We start from the raw sequence: 17,724 nt of genomic DNA on the forward strand, positions 1-17,724 counted from the left end.
AGATGGATCTTCCGCAATTGTTGTTAATACAAGGACGGACGCTAGAGAAGTCTAGACTGTCTTTTAATAATTGCAAATATATTGCTAAATTTACTATGCGTTTTGAACATCTGCATTTATTGCTCATTTGACTTTCAGTGATTCTCTTGTGTTTGAAATATTGCAAACTGATTGACTTTCTTTTTTAATTTATATTTAAACCGCGAATGACGAAATCTGGCCCAAATCTAAACTGTTTGCATGTTTGAACAGCGTAGAAAATCTATAAAAAATATTGTAACAAATCGACAAAACATTTAAATGGTAAACTGCATCTATCAACATTTCTGTTTTAAATTGAGCGCAGAATAGAAAAAGTTATATATATATATATATATATATATATATATATATATATATATATATATATATATATATATATATATATATATATATATATATATGTAGTAAATCGGTAATTGGAAAGGTCAGCAAACATCAATGACATGAGTGTACTGTTGCAAAATATTGATATAGATAAACAGCTGGAAATATTCATATTACTACTACTACTATTGCTACTACTACTACTACTACTATCAAAAGCAACATTACCAACATTGATATAAAGAGTTAAAGAGAATATAGTGGTTAACTATTGTCGCAACGATTTGCCAACCGGTCATAATCTGGTATCTTATTGAAATCTTGACAAGACTGCATTTAGAGTTTACCTCTTTGTGGCCGAAGTCGCTAGAGCGGCCGCCACAGATGGTGTCGAGGGTTCGAGCCCCGGCCATATCATACTGACGACTTATGAAATGGTACTAGTAGCTGTCTCGTTTCTCCCTTGGCATTAAGAGATTAACGTTAGAACTGGTCGGCCTCAGGATAAGTTTATTTGCTAAATGTCTTCGGCATGATGCCCCACCAATAGACATCACGATAAACTGTAGCACTGCAGACATGACTAAAAATTGGTAAAGCTACGTTAAAGTGACAAAAGACAAACATGCATTGGATTTTGGTTATTTCTAACTATATTTAGAGCTGCATACTTCAGTATAGTGCATGGCGTGTGCGTTCTGCAATGATGGATTAGTTTTAAATCAATATCTAAATAGGTCATTTCTATCCAGATGTCAAGAATTTTTCGTAGCCTCCTCAGTGTATACAATGATAAGGGTTGTATATACCAATACATGAGATCCGTGGTAGACAAATGATTTGAGTGCCGTACTTATGCACATAATGCAACGAGGTCGAATTCTGCACAGATTATGCTGTTCCGAACGTTATTGTGTCTTTTGGCAGAACAGTTTAGAATAATTTCCTCTGCACGATATAATCTTCAATGTGTTGACGTGCCGTTGAAATTAGATAATTAACACCCAGTTGCGTTCAATTAAAAATTACAGATTGCTGTAAAATTTGCATATTCACGTAATTGTTGGCACAAGCTGCACCCATATTATCTTGTTTTAATAAACCCTTCTCAGTGATACTTGAATGTCAATACACCCCTACCACGTTTCTAAAATTAAAGAGGAAAGCTGAAGAGAAAGGATGATTTAACGATCTTTTTGTATCATAACAAAATCCAATCATCGATTGAAATTACTTTCTGACACGCAATATGTATCTTCCATTCTCTTCAACATTCCCCTCGAGTCTTTATCGCTCCCTGTCTCTCTTTCTCTCTCTCTCTCTATGCAGATAAAAGAAGTGTATCCATTCAGAATGCGCATTATATATGCATATAAGGATTGCAATGTTAATGGTGCATTTTACAGAAACAAGATTTTATTTTGTGCAAACGTATGTGTATGTATCCGATGCTTGTTTTACTCTTCTTCAAACCAGGTTCAAGAATTCTAATAGGTTACATTGTGAGATCTTCAGGAGCTTCGATGTAGAGGTCGGTAGTTGATAAACGTTTTATTTTGAACTCTTTTTTGATACGACGGTAGAAACATTCAGGAGCCTGAAAAACAAAAGGAGAAAACAAAATAATGATAATGTATAATATGCGCCTCACAAGAGATCCATTTACATCTCACCTAGACTAATATCAGTCATTCCAAGGAAAGGTGGTACACAATCTTGGAAGAATTTTAGCACAAAGCATTCACATTACAGCTGTCACCCAAGTTCCTAAATAGTTATTATAGGTCTTATCTAACATGAAATATTCTAATTCTAATTTTCTAACTTACCCTCTAGCCTGTACCAAATGTGTATCTTGCAGATTTAATTGCCTTTGATAAAACATTATATGAAATGTTCTAAGGAAAGCAATGTTTGCCCTATAATTATAATATTTCAAGATCTTAATTGCAATGCTGATTGTTGAGAAAGCGCAATGTTAAAATCATACAAGCTGCAATACATATAATACACAGAAGCTGCTATTTTTTCAATTGATAACTTGACTAAGATAAAAGCCACGCGAATAATACATACTGTGGTTAGTAATTACACTATGGATAAAACCTAGCTGACCACTGGGAACAAGTGAATTGCAGTGTATGACGTAAGGATAATATTATACTAGTAGAGGTGAGACGAGGAGGTATTGGGATATAATATTATCAATAACATGCACTATATAGCTTACCTCCTTCGTCATTGTGATCAGTGATGCCAAGTCCTATCCAGTAAGTTGCTTAAATTCGTTCCTAAAGGAAACGGAATTTGGGAACATTAGTAAAATTTGGGTTCTTCATCTTCCAACGGCTTAACAGTTATACCAAAAAGGTAGCATGAAAATAAATTTTGATTTCGAAATAAAAATATCATTAGCATTGTTGTATCTGTGCCTGATTGAATAAAACACAGTTCGGTTGACAACTCTGATATCGATATTGCAAACACAGCAGATATAATTAGCATACCACAGTTGTCTTTTGGGCAAATACCGCAGAACGCCAATTGAAAAGAAAAAGGGTATTTTATAGCCCTTGTTGAAATCTGGCATGAACATATTGCAAAAACTGTACGTAATAGCTAGCAAAGGCACACACACACACACACACACACACACACACACAAACACACACACACACACACACACATATATATATATATATATATATATATATATATATATATATATATATATATATATATATATATATATATATATATATATATATATATATATATATACTAAACTAGTTCAAAATAATTTGGGATTAATGTGAATGTTCATAGGAAACATGTGATGCTCTTCAGAATAATATGTGGTACGGATATATAAGTGACGGAATTGTTATATTAATGCCAATAGCAGCTTCCAGTATAAACTCTCAACACAGTTCAAAGTAGTGACACATACAGTTAACATCATCCGTGGAAGTCACCTTGCCCTTCTACTATTGTAAAGCGTTCTGTAACAAACACAATAATATTATTTACTGCGATTGTAACCCAAAGATAAGTTTCATAGCTTCAACGCTTCGAAATTTAAAATAAAGTCTATAGTGAAGTTTTTAGATAAGTAGGGTTTAAACACTGGAATATATAATTTCCGAAATATTTAAAATATTACAGTAAACCCGATTGTAGGGCGTTTAAAGAATGGTTTATAAACTCTGAAGAAGGTAGTGGTCGGTCGAATTAGCATTAATGTAATGCAAGTCATGTACATAATTGTTGTAAAAATATTGCCAAAGTTGGTCTTGATTACGCCCTCGCTAAGAAAAAAAAAAACGCACACTAACCAAATGATACATTAAACTTGCATAACTGTCAATACAGTAAGTATCCTCATCGTACTTGTTTAATATCACTATATTAATTTGTAACATTTGGAATGATAAAACTAGATCCAATTATAGTTGTCTTTACAAACAATTGACATCGTGTAAGTAGATTTGTGGCCTAAGTGGTTAGAGCGGCCGCCACGGATGGCGTCGATGGTTCGAACCCCGGCCATATCATACTGACGACTTATAAAATGGTACAAGCAGCTGTCTTGTTTCTCGCTTGGCATTAAGATTGATTGTTTTTTTTTAACGACGCATCAGCACTGTTAGGCTATTTAGCACCAAACAAAATGGTATATGTATAATCTTTTAAAACTTATAAACAATTTAATATCGACCAGAGATATAAAACAATAGTTGAAATTAAAACAGTAATATGGTAACGGTGCAAATTAAAGCTTCCCCATCAACGGGGGATGTAAATGTTGTATGATAATGAAAAGGTATTAAAAAGGGACGGTATATATAGTGCATAAAACTGCACAAGGTGATAGCATAAAACTTAGAGCTTAGAGTATATATTTACTGCTTTCAGGAACTCTATAATACGAATCATCTTTATAGTATCAAAAAGTTCCTTCATATAATGCACATTGTAATACTGATCGCGTGTATGTTGCAGGTCAAAACACTCTATCATAAAGTGTTTGACAGTGATTGGTTCTTTGCAAGAAACGCACTCTGGTGGGTCTTCACCTTTTGGTATGTGGGAGTGGGTTATACAAGTATGACCAATTCGGATTCTTGCAATGACTACCTCCTCCCTACGCATGATTATGTAGGAAGGAGTCCATTTCCTAGAGTTGGCTTGATTGCATGAAGTTTGTTATTCAATGTCTGCAACTTCCGACATAAGGACTTTCTGACACTAGGTTTAAAATCAGTGTACGGTAATTTAAAATCGGATGGTTCTTGAGTAAGGGCCATTTTAGCAGCGCGATCCGCTTTTTCGTTACCTTTAATACCAATATGGCTAGGTAACCAACAATATGTTATATTGTGGGAGACACTCATCTCGGTATTTTTGACGAGTATCTTTTTCAATAATGGATTCTCAAGCTTTCGATTGTATAGTGACCGAAGTACTGATAGAGAGTCAGAGAAGCTGATGCTGTTCAAAATATGTTTGTTTTCTATATGTTGCAGAGCAAGGTCTATTGCTCTGATTTCGGCTGAGAATAAAATGATGTTCCATTTGGTAAGCGAACTTGCGTTGTGTGATTTCCACAAACGAAGGATGCAGCAACCTTTTCCTCATACTTTGATCCGTCGGTATAAATTCTTGTGTAGTTTTCAAATTCGGTGAGGAGTTCTTGATAACAGTTGTGGAAGACCGAATTGTTTGTCTCAGATTTCTTTCCATCGTGTAGCGTAAAAAAGTTATTTTGGTTGTTTAAGTAGAAAGGGTGGTGTTTCTGAGATGGACGTTTTGTGAATTTTAAAAAGATCAATTTTTGTACTGTCAAGGCTGGATGATATTCTAATGCCAAAGGAAGGTATGGCGTTTGGTTTATTTTCGTACAAGATTTTGTATTTGGGTTGAAAAACAGCCGAAAAAGCAGGATTCAGAGGGTTTGATTTTAATTTGAGAGCATACTGTGCGGAAAGCATTTCTCTACGATACGATAACGGTGGTTCGTTCGCTTCAGCTAGCAGGCTTTCACACGGGGATGTTTTAAATGCTCCCAGAGCCAGTCTTATTCCCTGATGATGAATTGGATCCAGCATTTTAAGATATGATTTGCTAGCTGAACCATGCACAACGCAACCATAGTCCAGTTTTGAGTGAATAAACGTTCTATATAAATTCAGGATGACGTTCATATCAGCACACCAGTCAGTGTGCGCTACTACATTAAGTAGGTTAAATGCTTTTAAGCATTTAGCTTTCAAGTTCCTTAGGTGTGGCATACAAGTCAGTTTTCTGTCAAAGATTATACCTAAAAACTTTGTCTCCTCAACAGTTGGAATAGGTCTTCCGTCCAGCGTGAGGTTAGGTTCATCGTGGTGACGTCGTAACTGACAGAAATGCATGCATGCCGTTTTTGATTTCGAAAATTTGAAGCCGTTGGTACTTTCCCAATTTTGTATCTTGTTTATATTTTGCTGTAGTTGTCTTTCAATTGTATGCATGTGCTTTGATCGATAACATATGAGAAAAATCATCAACATAGAGCGAGCAATCCACACCAGGAGTCAAACGCTTGATGATGCTATTAATTTTGATATTGAAAAGTGTCACAGATATAATACTGCCCTGGGGCACACCCACCTCTTGCTCGTGCAGATCTGAGAGAGTAGAGCCCACCCGTACCTTGAATTCTCTGTCTGAGAGAAAGTTGGATATGAAAGAGGGAAGATGGCCTTTTAGAACAAGATCATGCAGGTCATTTAGTATCCCGTACTTCCATGTCGTGTCATATGCCTTTTCTAAATCAAAGAAAACCGCTACTAAGTGTTCTTTCTTGATAAATGCATCGCGAATGAATGTCTAACCAGATGATCGCTGGTGCTCCGGCCATATCTTAAGCCAGTTTGGAAATGATATATTAATTTCTTAGTTTCCATGTAACAGACAAGCTGAGAATTGATCATTCGTTCCGTTGTTTTGCGCACACAGCTTGTGAGTGCAATTCGTCGATAGCTGTTAGGATCTGCGCTATCTTTACCGGGTTTGGGAACTGGTATTAATGTTGCCTCTTTCCAAATTTTTGGTACATTACCAGTAATCCATAAATTATTGAAAATTTCCAGAAGGTCTGTTAATGATAGTTCTGTGATGTGTTTCAAAAACTGGTAATGTATTTCGTCAGGCCCTGTGGATGTATCGTGGGCCTTACTCAGAGATTCCATCAGCTCAAACAGTGCAAACGGTTGATTGTAACTTTCTGAGTTATTCGATGTGAATTTCAACCGTGTCTTTTCTTTCTGAGTTTTTAATCTTCTGAAGGCTTCTGAATAATTAGAGGATGATGAATTTTTTGAGAAACTATCAGTAACTATGTCATGTTTGGAATTGATATTCTTGTTGTTTAGTTTGAGATGTGGAAAGGAATTGTATTTTCCCTTTCCATTTATTTTGCAGATCATTTTCCAAACTTTCTTTATAAAGGAACGAGAATTTAGAGTTGAAACATATGTTTTCCATGATGCTCTTTTACTTTCTTTAATTCTGCGGCGGACTTTGGCCCGAACAATATGGCACTTAGTTAAATTTTTGGGCTTTGGACGATTATTAAACTTTTTCAGTGCTTCTCGGAGTTGTCTAATGGCTTCTTTACATTCTTTTGTGAACCACGGTTGTAGGGGTTTTTTACTGTTTGGTGAGGACTTGGGAATGGATTCTTCTGCAATGCCGATTAAAACAGAAGTAAAACATTGAAAAGGTTTATTGTCGTTTAAAACAATATCCCTGTTAAGTCTAGTTGTACAAAGTGTTTCAAATTTGGCCCAGTCGGCTTTCTTTAAATTCCAATGTGGAATTGCTTCGTCAATTGTAAATCGGTGTTGTTAAATGAGATTGGAAAGTGATCACTGCTGTGAAGGTCATCAGCGACCTTCCATTCATAGTCCAAAAGCAGCAATTGGGAACAAATTGTCAAATCGATGCATGTGTATGTACCCGTTCCTGGGTGCAAATGTGTCGGTGATTTGGTATTATATAGACACAAATCGTGTCTGGAAATGAAGTCTTCTGTCTTGTGACCTCTGTCGCTTATGTGATTTGATCCCCATAAAATGTTATCTGTATTAAAATCCCCGAATAGGACAAAGGGGGGGGGGGGAGTTGTTGAACAAGATTGTCTAATTCGTTAGGTAATAGGTTGGTGTTTGGTCATATGTAAATAGAACATAAGGTAATCACTCGATGTAAAGTGACGCTTACAGCAATGGCTTGTAAATTTGTGTTTAAAGGGATGACGCTATGAGGAGCTCTGTTGTTCACAATAACAGAGATTCCTCCTGAGGCCCTGTCTACATTTTGATACTAGTTGTTAAACAGGGAGTAGGTTTTAAGTGTGATGTTATCCGTATCTTTCAAAAATGTTTCCTGAAGACATAGTACTGCAGGATCATGTTCGTTTAAAAGCAGAAGAATATCATGGTAGTTGGCTTTAAGTCCTCTACAGTTCCAGTGTATGATGGTGTTCTTCATTACAAGTTTATATTGAAGATTCTGGAGCTAGGTTAGACCTTTTGAGGAGGCAATCTGTATGGTTATTTATCTGGAGGAAGTACGGGGGTGTATTTTTTGTTGTTAGGTCTGGAGCAACCTTGAGGACATAGAGCAGATTCTTTCACATCCATATCCTCAAAGTCTCCAAACCTATTGTGCAGCTTTGTGGGGTCATCAGACCCCTTTTGCGGCCTATTTATTTGCGACTTTTTTTACTGTTTGGTGATCTTGGTGGTGGAGTATTGTTGAATGTTGTTTGCGTCGATGTTGAGTTTTTCTGGGGTTTGTAATGCGGAATGTTCCAGTCGGAAGGGGATTCAGGTGAGTTTGTTTGAGAAGGATGGGCCGGGGAGTGATGTTCTACCTTGTACAAGCTTCCTGGCCTATGGATAAGGGATGTTGGACGTGTATTTAACCCTCTGGATTTCCTTCTCCTGTTTCCATGTGTCGCATTCCTTTGAATTATCATGGTGTTCCATGCCGCAGTTGACGCAATGCGGAGTGGCTTTAGACTCTGGTTCCCGATGAGAAGGGTCGCCGCATCGGCCGCATATATGGCTTCTAGAGCATAGGTCTTCATGATGACCGTATCTTTGACATTTGTTGCATCGGAGGGGATTTGGTATGTATATCTCAACCTTAACTTGTAGGAATCCAACTTGGACCACTTTAGGTGCTGTTGGCTTGTTGAAGGTGAGTATAATAGTGTTGGTCTCCTGCAGATTATTGTTTCGTTTAATAGAATTCTGCAGACTGCAGTGACACCTTCATTTTTCATGCCCTCGACGATTTCTTTGTCGCTGACTATAGCTAGGTCACGGCAACGAATTACGGCTTTTGATGTATTAAGTGTAGAGGGGGCTAAACAGGTTACTGGAATATCGTGAAAGGTTTTAATTTTTTGGATATTTTCAGTATGTATTTTGCACTTACACTCTACAACTGGCTTGCCAACTAATCCAAGTATAGTCTTTTCGACTATAAATGGCGATAGAGCAGCAAATGGTTTCGATTCCTCTTGTGATTGGATAACCATGAAGCGAGGAAACGATTCCACACCACATGGTTCATCATCCGACTCTGATCCAGTTTTGGTACGTTTATTATATTTTTTGTTTTTGGGAATTATCCATGATGGCTTGATTAAAGTTCAGCACCCGTGCTCCCGGCACACCAACGAGCCCAACAAGGGGACTCTTTTCAGTGCCAGGGATACACAGATGCTATACTCAGTTGATACAATTACCTTTGATTGACCCGTAAAGTCGCCAATTTCTAGGGTCAGTAAAATTACCTCCCGATTGACCCGTTAAGCCAACGCCTTCTAGGAAGTCTTCTTAGAATTGGGAAAGGGAACGATGAAGGAATAGACTATAGGGGCAACGGTGGTATCAAGAGAGATACAATGAGAAAGATAAAGGTGAGAGAGTAAATACAGACTTACTAGGGCTGGGCGTGACCAGCTGATTTGTCGGGACCGGGCCCATTCCGACCACCATTCCAAGAGAAGTAGAGGCCAAACCAGTGTATTGCATCGGAAAGCTCTGCTCAACTACCAGGATCCGTTCCTCCCCCGACACAGGACGCAACCCACGGCAAACAGGTTGCTTTCTACTTAGTCGCCTTTTACGACACGTGGCAAGGCACGTCGAGCCAATTCTACAAACCCGGACCCGCAGGGGAACTTGGCATTAAGAGATTACTAAGAAAGAGAAACAAAACGTACAATAACGAAACGATAAATTCAACTTGCATAACTGTCAATAAAATACATATCCTCGTTGTACTTGTTTAAGAACACTATACTAACTTGTAACATTTGGTATGATAAAACTGCATTCAAGTATAGTTGTCTTTACAAACAATTGACAACGTGTAACTAGCTTACTAGCCCTGCAAATCAGTCTAAGTAGTATATATCCACTATAAAATAAATCTAACGTTTCTTATATTAATAACGGTAAGAGCAACACATACAGTTTTTTTCTTTTGTTGAATTACCTACATTAATATTCGCTGGCTCGGCCATGTCAAGAGAATGGACCCAGGTCGCATTCCCAAGGACCTGTTATATGGGGAGTTAGCAGAAGATGCACGACCAACTGGACGACCACATCTGCGCTACAAAGATGTTTGCAAGAAGGATATGAAGGCAGCAAACATCAATGTCAACGACTGGGAGAGCTGTGCAAACAACCGTTCCAGCTGGCGTCTAGCTGTCAGGCAGGGAGTTCAAAACGCAGAGGAAAAGAGAAGAATAAAGCAAGCTGAAAAGAGAGCTAAAAAGAAGGATAAGCAAAAGCGTACTTTGGAGCTATGCCATCGTCTCTCGTAGACGGATGGATGCCAAGAAGAATATTTGCTGATAACAGAAGAGGTGTTCTGAGGTGTTTGAATAAGCACCCTTGTCTGTAATCGTAACGTCACACACTGTCAAAAGACGATAATCCTTTTTTAAACTATTTAAAGAAAAAGGTAAGGGAAAGAGAACAACACATTTCCCAGCAAGAACCTTCCTATAAACTTCCTCCACCACAGCAACAAATAGAACGACAACAGAAACAACCACAACAAAAAGTATAATCTATTCAATCTCCTGAACCTGAAACAGAAGTTGTTCTTAAAGATCCATTTACGACTAAGTGTTATGGTATTATCGTTAAATCAAAAGCAGAACTAGCTCATGAAATTGCTCCAATATATGACGACATAGATTAATATGTAAAAAAGGAACATGCGAAATCTCTGACCAAACATGATTGGAATAGAGATGTATATGTCATCTTAACTAATCAAAATTTTCTCAAAGCTAATGACACTGTTTTCAAAAAGTTAAATATAAAGTAAGAAATTATAACAGCGATTAAAACAATAAGAAGAATACGAAGATGTTCTTACTGAAATGTTGTGAAAACCTGAATCAAACACCGGAAGTGGATTATGAATCTGTTCTGACAGTGTTCATTCCGAAGTAGATATATTAGAAATAATGATTGGAGGAGAACGTGCTTGAAATAATTTTACAGAAAGTATTCATTACATATCTGATTTTTGTCGAAGATTGTTTACAGTTGGTGTTATGGATCGTATTCTTTCTCATTATCTTATTAATAAATTTGCTGATGATTATTATGCGACTCAAACCAATTAATTAATCAACATGTATTTAAAAAAAATTGATTATTAGCAATGCGCAACGTGGGCCTGTAATGGTCAGGGTGATACAATCACGATTGCCAACGTATACAACGATTTACGGAGATATACCTGGTGTTGTTCTTCAGGGTCTATTTAGAAGGATAGCCCCAAAAGCAATACCGATTGCAAAACAATTCGGAATGTATTATATTGAAAATATTCGTGATAAAGGTATTGCCTGAGGCTTTGCTACACGTCGATCAATGTCAAATGACGAAGAAACGTTTTCATGCGTAATTCCCCTATCTAATATCTGTACTATTTGTAGAAATGTTAGAAAAGTTATTTTTGAAGCTAAATATAAAATTATAGATGTAATAAAAACTACAACAATTATGTAATCTGGGTTTCTGCTGCTGCTCACAATAGCATGGGAAGATTAACAAAACTTTCGCTGTGGATGCCAGTAATGACTACATCAATTACTGAAGAAGAAAAGTTAATTACTTTTATGAATTCAGGTGGAAAACTATTGCTATCATGTTTTCAGTGACCACATATAGCACTCAAGGTAATGTTGCTTTGTTATTTACATGGCGTATAAAATTACACCAAAGAGTTTTTGCACCGAGGTATATATTTAATGCTTTACAAAATGCTAATCGACTAGATTCAAAAGAACGTTGTCATATGATATTGAACACACTTGCAGTTAGTGAAGTTTCTTTAAGGATAAATGGACATCAACAACCATCTGAATATATGTCATTATATTTTGACCAAAATCATGTAGCAAGTGCATATCTTCGTTTTATGACATTTATGGGAAGTGTTCAAAATATAGATACTGGTTTACAAATGCCACAGCGGAATTTTATAACACTGTATTCGATCTATTATTTTTCATTGGAAGATTTAGATTTTTTCAGGCAATCTGTTGTTGATATACATTGTCGGGCTAGTAAAACCCCCATGGTGCTAATTACAGAACACTTGCTGTTATACTATCTGACAAAGCGATGTTACTTGAAGATGTTAGTGGACGAATGAGAGTTATTGTTGAGTCAGTAGAAAATATGTAATTAAATCACTCACGACATCTATAAAGTCATATCATTATGTCAGCGTTACTCTGACTCCTGGCCAGATTTAAAAGCTTCAATCAAGTTCAGCAGAGAACTACGGGATATAAATATCACTTAAAAACGATCAGACAACTAGTGGTCAAAATGAACTACCAGCTCAGACATTCAAAAGCGCCAATAAATCAATAACAGGCGTTAGGCTTTATCTTTATGCTGGTGCGGTTAAAGACTCATTTAAAACAGGCGGTATATTTCCACCTCTTACAGCTATATCAAAATGAATAGCTGTTGTAAGTACAGAAGTAGCAGGTACAGCTGCACCTGGTGCTGTTGGAACTGCTGCTGTTATGGCATTAAAGAAATCGGCAGGACCAGGATTTAAAAAAGAGGGAAAGGCTAAATTATCAGGAACTCCATATCGACGGAAAAAAGGTCTGAGCCTTCCATGATGATTTCGCTAATCCGTCCAATGTCAAATACTGATTTTCTTGAAGCTGTGAACGTAGCCATTACTCGTTTTAAAGAGATCTTAAATAATAATCGTAGATATTTACGAATCATCTTCATCTACACCAAGACAAAAATAAAATGATGAAAATATAAGTAAACAGATTAGTGATGATATGTCTGAATTATTAACCTTAGCAGGTTTAGATCCATCGGAAGTGTTTGTATTTCATGATATGCAATGGAAAATAAAAACAAGTAACCTTTCATTTCAAGATCTTTTTTGGTTAGAATTAACGGAGTAACTGAAAATAGCATAGATGCGTTAGATAGTATTGTAAAAATAAAACTATGTGTTACGATGTCAACCATATCAGATAATATTTGTGGTCGAGTAATTAAAACCGCTGATACAATGACGGATTATCACAGTATGTCTAATAATAAAATTTCTGGTCTTGGAGAACCCAGATTCAGATAATGACGCTGTAACGAAGAAATGCATGCTTCCATTGAAGAACTCATTAGTTTCTAGTTAATAATGAAAATACCTCATTTAAAACTTATTATTCTAATCATGTACAATTGTTTAAGAATTTCCGTTGAAACAAATAGATCCATTTATGAAAGAAGTCGACCAGTCGTTGATATTTATCTCTGTGACATAAAAAAATTAGTGATAATGCAGTATATACTGTAGCATCTGATCAAGCATTATGGTCACCAGTCACCCTACGAGGTTCGATTTTCTGAATGAAATAATACCGATTTGTGTCGAATACGGAGGGTGGATTATTGAATAATGAATGCGGTTATATACATGTTATCTCGATTGATATGGTTGCATGTTATCCCTGAGGTATTTTGAGTGATTTGGACAACCCACACAGGAGATGACCAGAATATCGATAAACGGACCATTTCCAGATTTTGATTTGACTGGATTCGCTTGTATCGATTCATTTAAGTTTGCTGAAAATCTTCATCCAATTTGTTTTGTCAGGTTTGCCAAACACTTTTCTGAACAAATGATGGCGCCTAATTAGTATTACAATACACGCTTGATGTAAAAATACTAATATTGGAAACGGTAAGTTAAGCAATTATATGATTTCGTCTACAGAAAGTAATGTTGTTACCACATCGAAAGATATATTCTGATGATGAAAATCCTGATACGACTGATTTTGAGAATAAAATCGCAAAAAGATCTTGGCTGAAACATAATCGGTAAATTTACCCAAAGAGGATCATATGATCATAACTGACATTGTACAAGATTGATTATGGATGATGCTGAATTAGATTTTATTATTTCTGATAGAAGAAATATAGATAGGTTTGTAAGTCGAGAAACAGTTTTCTTGCCAAACGGAACTAAATTATGTACAATTGTGAGTTATAGTGATGGTGAGTCAGCGCACTATTTTCATTTGAGATATTCAATGCTCGCGTACGTTTCGATAAATCTATTATCGATGATAACTCCAATATCTGAGTTTGCTGTCGTAATCGTTACTAATTCGTTTTATATCAAGACATAATATACAGGATTGCTAGAACAACTACATATCGGCACTTATGCATCATGGGATGAATGGAGAATAAAACATGAATATATACTTAATTATTCTGAATCCGCCGACGATGAAATTTCGGATATGTATTAAAAACGATTATTACAATTTATCTTTATGGGCCTCAAGGTTCTCGTAAAAGAACTCTTGTGATCGAATTATTCTTGAACAGCTGTTCAGAAATAGTTGTATTAATACCTGCACATAGACTCGGAAGAGAAATAAAAGAAAAAAATTAAATCATGCACTTATCATAAATTCTTTAAATGAAAGTAAGATAAATGGACTCCTGAACGAATGGGAGGAAAATATATTCGAATAATTATTGTTTTTGATCAAATATGCACTGTTTCATTAGAAACGTTAAAATTATTTCTTAATTGGTTATTTTAACAAAAATACCACTGTTATAATGTATGGCGATCATGGTCTACCACCACCTTGTGTTGGATTGTCTCCACATGAATGGCTGAGGAATTTTGTATATTATTATAAAGAAATAACTGATGATCATAGAGCACTTGATCCAGATTTAAGGAAGTTTAAGAAATTAATCAGACTACAACCGAACAAAATTCAGTGCGAAATAATGCGTGAAATAATTTCCGAAACTCCTATTAAAACCTCTGGACTATGAGGAGTCCAAATCATTTGATAGTGGCAAGTACAAAGATAGTTCTTGATACACTTCAATAACAATTATTTATGTTACATAAAGAAAACTTACCAAATCTACCCGTACCATTGTGTTATCGATCAGCAGATACATTGATATACTAGGATCGTCACAAAACAAAATCTTGTATTAAATGATATTGCTTTAGTTCCTGTGAATGTTACTGAGAGCGCATTACCTCCTGACTGAGTCAGAGACAAAACTCCAAAACGCTATGATACGCAGTGACGATTCATTCATCATAAGGATTAAACATCTCTGATACAAATCTTTGGATCGTTGATGATCGTATCCAATGGTCAAAATTAGTTTATATTGCAGTGTCTCGAGTCAGAGGAATATCTCAGCTGCTGCAAATTGTTATAGACTTCACGGAAAATAATCAAACTGCTGGCATTGGCGATGATATAGTAAGAAGAAAGATTAGTTATAAACGATGTGACAAACAGACAAACAAACACAAAACAACGCGATTTTACTATCAATCCCGAATTTTTATGACATTGAAATAACAGCAAAATACTCATTATGCGAGCTGTAAAACCGTAATGTTCTGGAAGCACTCAAATAATAATCCAAGACAATTAACTGTAGAGAGAATTAATAGTAGTATTTGACATACATGCGAAAATGTAATGCTGACCTGTCTTGACTGTAATCTCTGTGGAGGTGTTAGCTTACAAAAGTGAATGCGGTGGTAATTGTGTGTCTTCAGGATTTACTTGTAACTGCTCGCGTGTAATCCTTGTTGAGGAACAGATGAACTTAATCTGCAGATTGCAGGTCTAACCGTGGATCTTACCACGCTAGCAATAGTGTCGTAATACTTCAGGTATGATCTGTCGCAATTTTTTACCGCCTTTAAGTTTACCAGGTTGATATAAATATCTTACTTTCACATTACCTAATGGTGGTTGTTTCGAAAATTCATTTGGATGTATTGGTATGTGTTGTTTTTTTTTTGGTTGTATTCGCATTAAATAGTTTCATCGCAGTTGTTTCTAGTAATTTCATTATTTAACGCAGCATTTACACTTGATATTGTTGAAACCCATTCGCGAGATCTCATATCTTTCTGAATTATTTCCTGTGCATATTGATTCCAAACGAACCGCCCAGCACGTGTTCGATTACATCGTTCAAAAATTGCCTGATCACGATGAATTGCAATATATCCTCGTCTGATTTTAACGTTATTTGTTTTCATCAGAGATGATAATGCAACAATAAATTCCTTCCCATGATCAACCTATAATAGTTGAGGCCAGCCCAAGGGTCCTCCTTGATAAATTCGTTCAAAAGCAGAATACATTTCAGTTGCTATTTAGTAGCTAACGGCTATGCTTCTTTATACTTCTTTATATATACTTGCAACGTCAACGGTTGCTAATGCGTATTTCTATGTTAATCTACGTCTTCCAGTTTGTATAGTATAATGTGTTAAAAATAAAATAGCTGCTTGATCAACGCCATTAGTATGGCTGATATCAAAATGTGCATGCGGAAGTGTTTTAGGTGGTGGTAGGTAAATTTGCCATATTGCCTGCTGTTCTAACCATTTTGCAGCAGCAAAACGTGTACAATTTGCTGCATCAGTCAGTTTTCTAATCACTTCTCTACCTTTCGTATATATTTTTGGTCTATATTAGATCGATTCCATTATTTTATAATAATCGGTTGATTAATTACCGCCTCCAAATAATAATTTACATTTTATCGCAGATCTTACCAACCAATTAGTTAATTTTTCTTTAAAAGATTTTTTTATAGAATGTAACGAGTGAATCAATTTTACATCTGCATAATGTCTTTGTTGCATATCGTTATCTGTATAAGCTACATTGTGGATATGACATGCTCTATCAATATCATGTACCAGGTCTTGTTCCATCTCGCTCGTCATGTCGAATATCAAGTCGGGTTTCAGGACCACAATTCTTATATCAAGGAAAATGTTTTTTCTCCTGGGTATTTATTTTCATATTCAACGGTGCAACAACCGACAGCATCAGGACGAAATAAACCTTTAACCTTAATATTATTGGTGTAATAAGTCTTATCATGTGCATTTGAAGGAAATGGAACAAAACTGGATACTTTGAGATCTAACTACCTTGTCTATGCTTGTATGACTTGACCGATATCGATTACGCCGAGTCTTGTGAGGACACCTAACCCTTTACGGAAGCACATTTCCAACTGTAGAGCTGCCTGATGCCACGCCTTGTATATGGTTTGATGTGCAGTCACCAGCTGTATAGATGCTTTATACATGCCTGCCGTGCCTTATACATCGTTTGATGTGGAGTCACAGGACTCTGTGTGGTTTCGTGTGACGTATACGCGGTGTTATGGTGATGTTGGATCGGAAGAGTTTACTGGTTATCTCGATGCGAGGGACCAAGGCTTCGCGACAATTGGGTCTGTGTTAAATGAGAGGGCTTTCGAGGGATCCTTCAACAGACTGAGATGGGCGGACCATTCGTGGTCAAGATTTTGTTTATATTGGGGTGTAGATAATATACTTTTATTTTGTTGAACGGTGATAGGAGATAATTCACGTTTGTTTGAAATTCCATTTGTTAAATTGAGGTTTGAGATTTTTCTCGTTGAATTAATTGTTGTTGATAGGTCCATGTTAGGAACTTTATAATTCTCCACATCTTTTTGTTTATAATGTTGTCAGATTTGTTAATAATGAAATTGCGTTTATAAATAAACATCTTGTAAACGCAATTGTTTTTGGTGTCTTGCCTAATCCAGTCCCAACCCGAATTCATCATGTGACTAATCATTCTACGATAATATTTAGAATGTTATTTGCTAGTGCATTTGGTTTCGTGACCGGTGTTTATTTATAACTTGGCTGATGCAACAT

At 36.2% G+C, this 17,724-nt stretch overlaps 1 long non-coding RNA gene across 1 annotated transcript; it reads right to left on the minus strand.

Annotated features, from left to right (window-relative positions):
• Window positions 1-1,767: 1,767 nt before the first annotated feature.
• LOC149772002 (uncharacterized) lies at window positions 1,768-17,624 on the minus strand. Its single transcript, XR_016418066.1, has 3 exons — window positions 16,960-17,624; window positions 2,597-2,657; window positions 1,768-1,963 (listed from the first exon to the last, which is right to left on the minus strand). It is a non-coding gene; the product is annotated as an uncharacterized LOC149772002 (long non-coding RNA).
• Window positions 17,625-17,724: the final 100 nt, after the last annotated feature.

This window comes from Sinohyriopsis cumingii, unplaced genomic scaffold (genome assembly GCF_028554795.1).
Source record: "Sinohyriopsis cumingii isolate HCF-2022 unplaced genomic scaffold, ASM2855479v2 utg001527l, whole genome shotgun sequence".
Lineage (NCBI taxonomy): Eukaryota > Metazoa > Mollusca > Bivalvia > Unionida > Unionidae > Sinohyriopsis > Sinohyriopsis cumingii.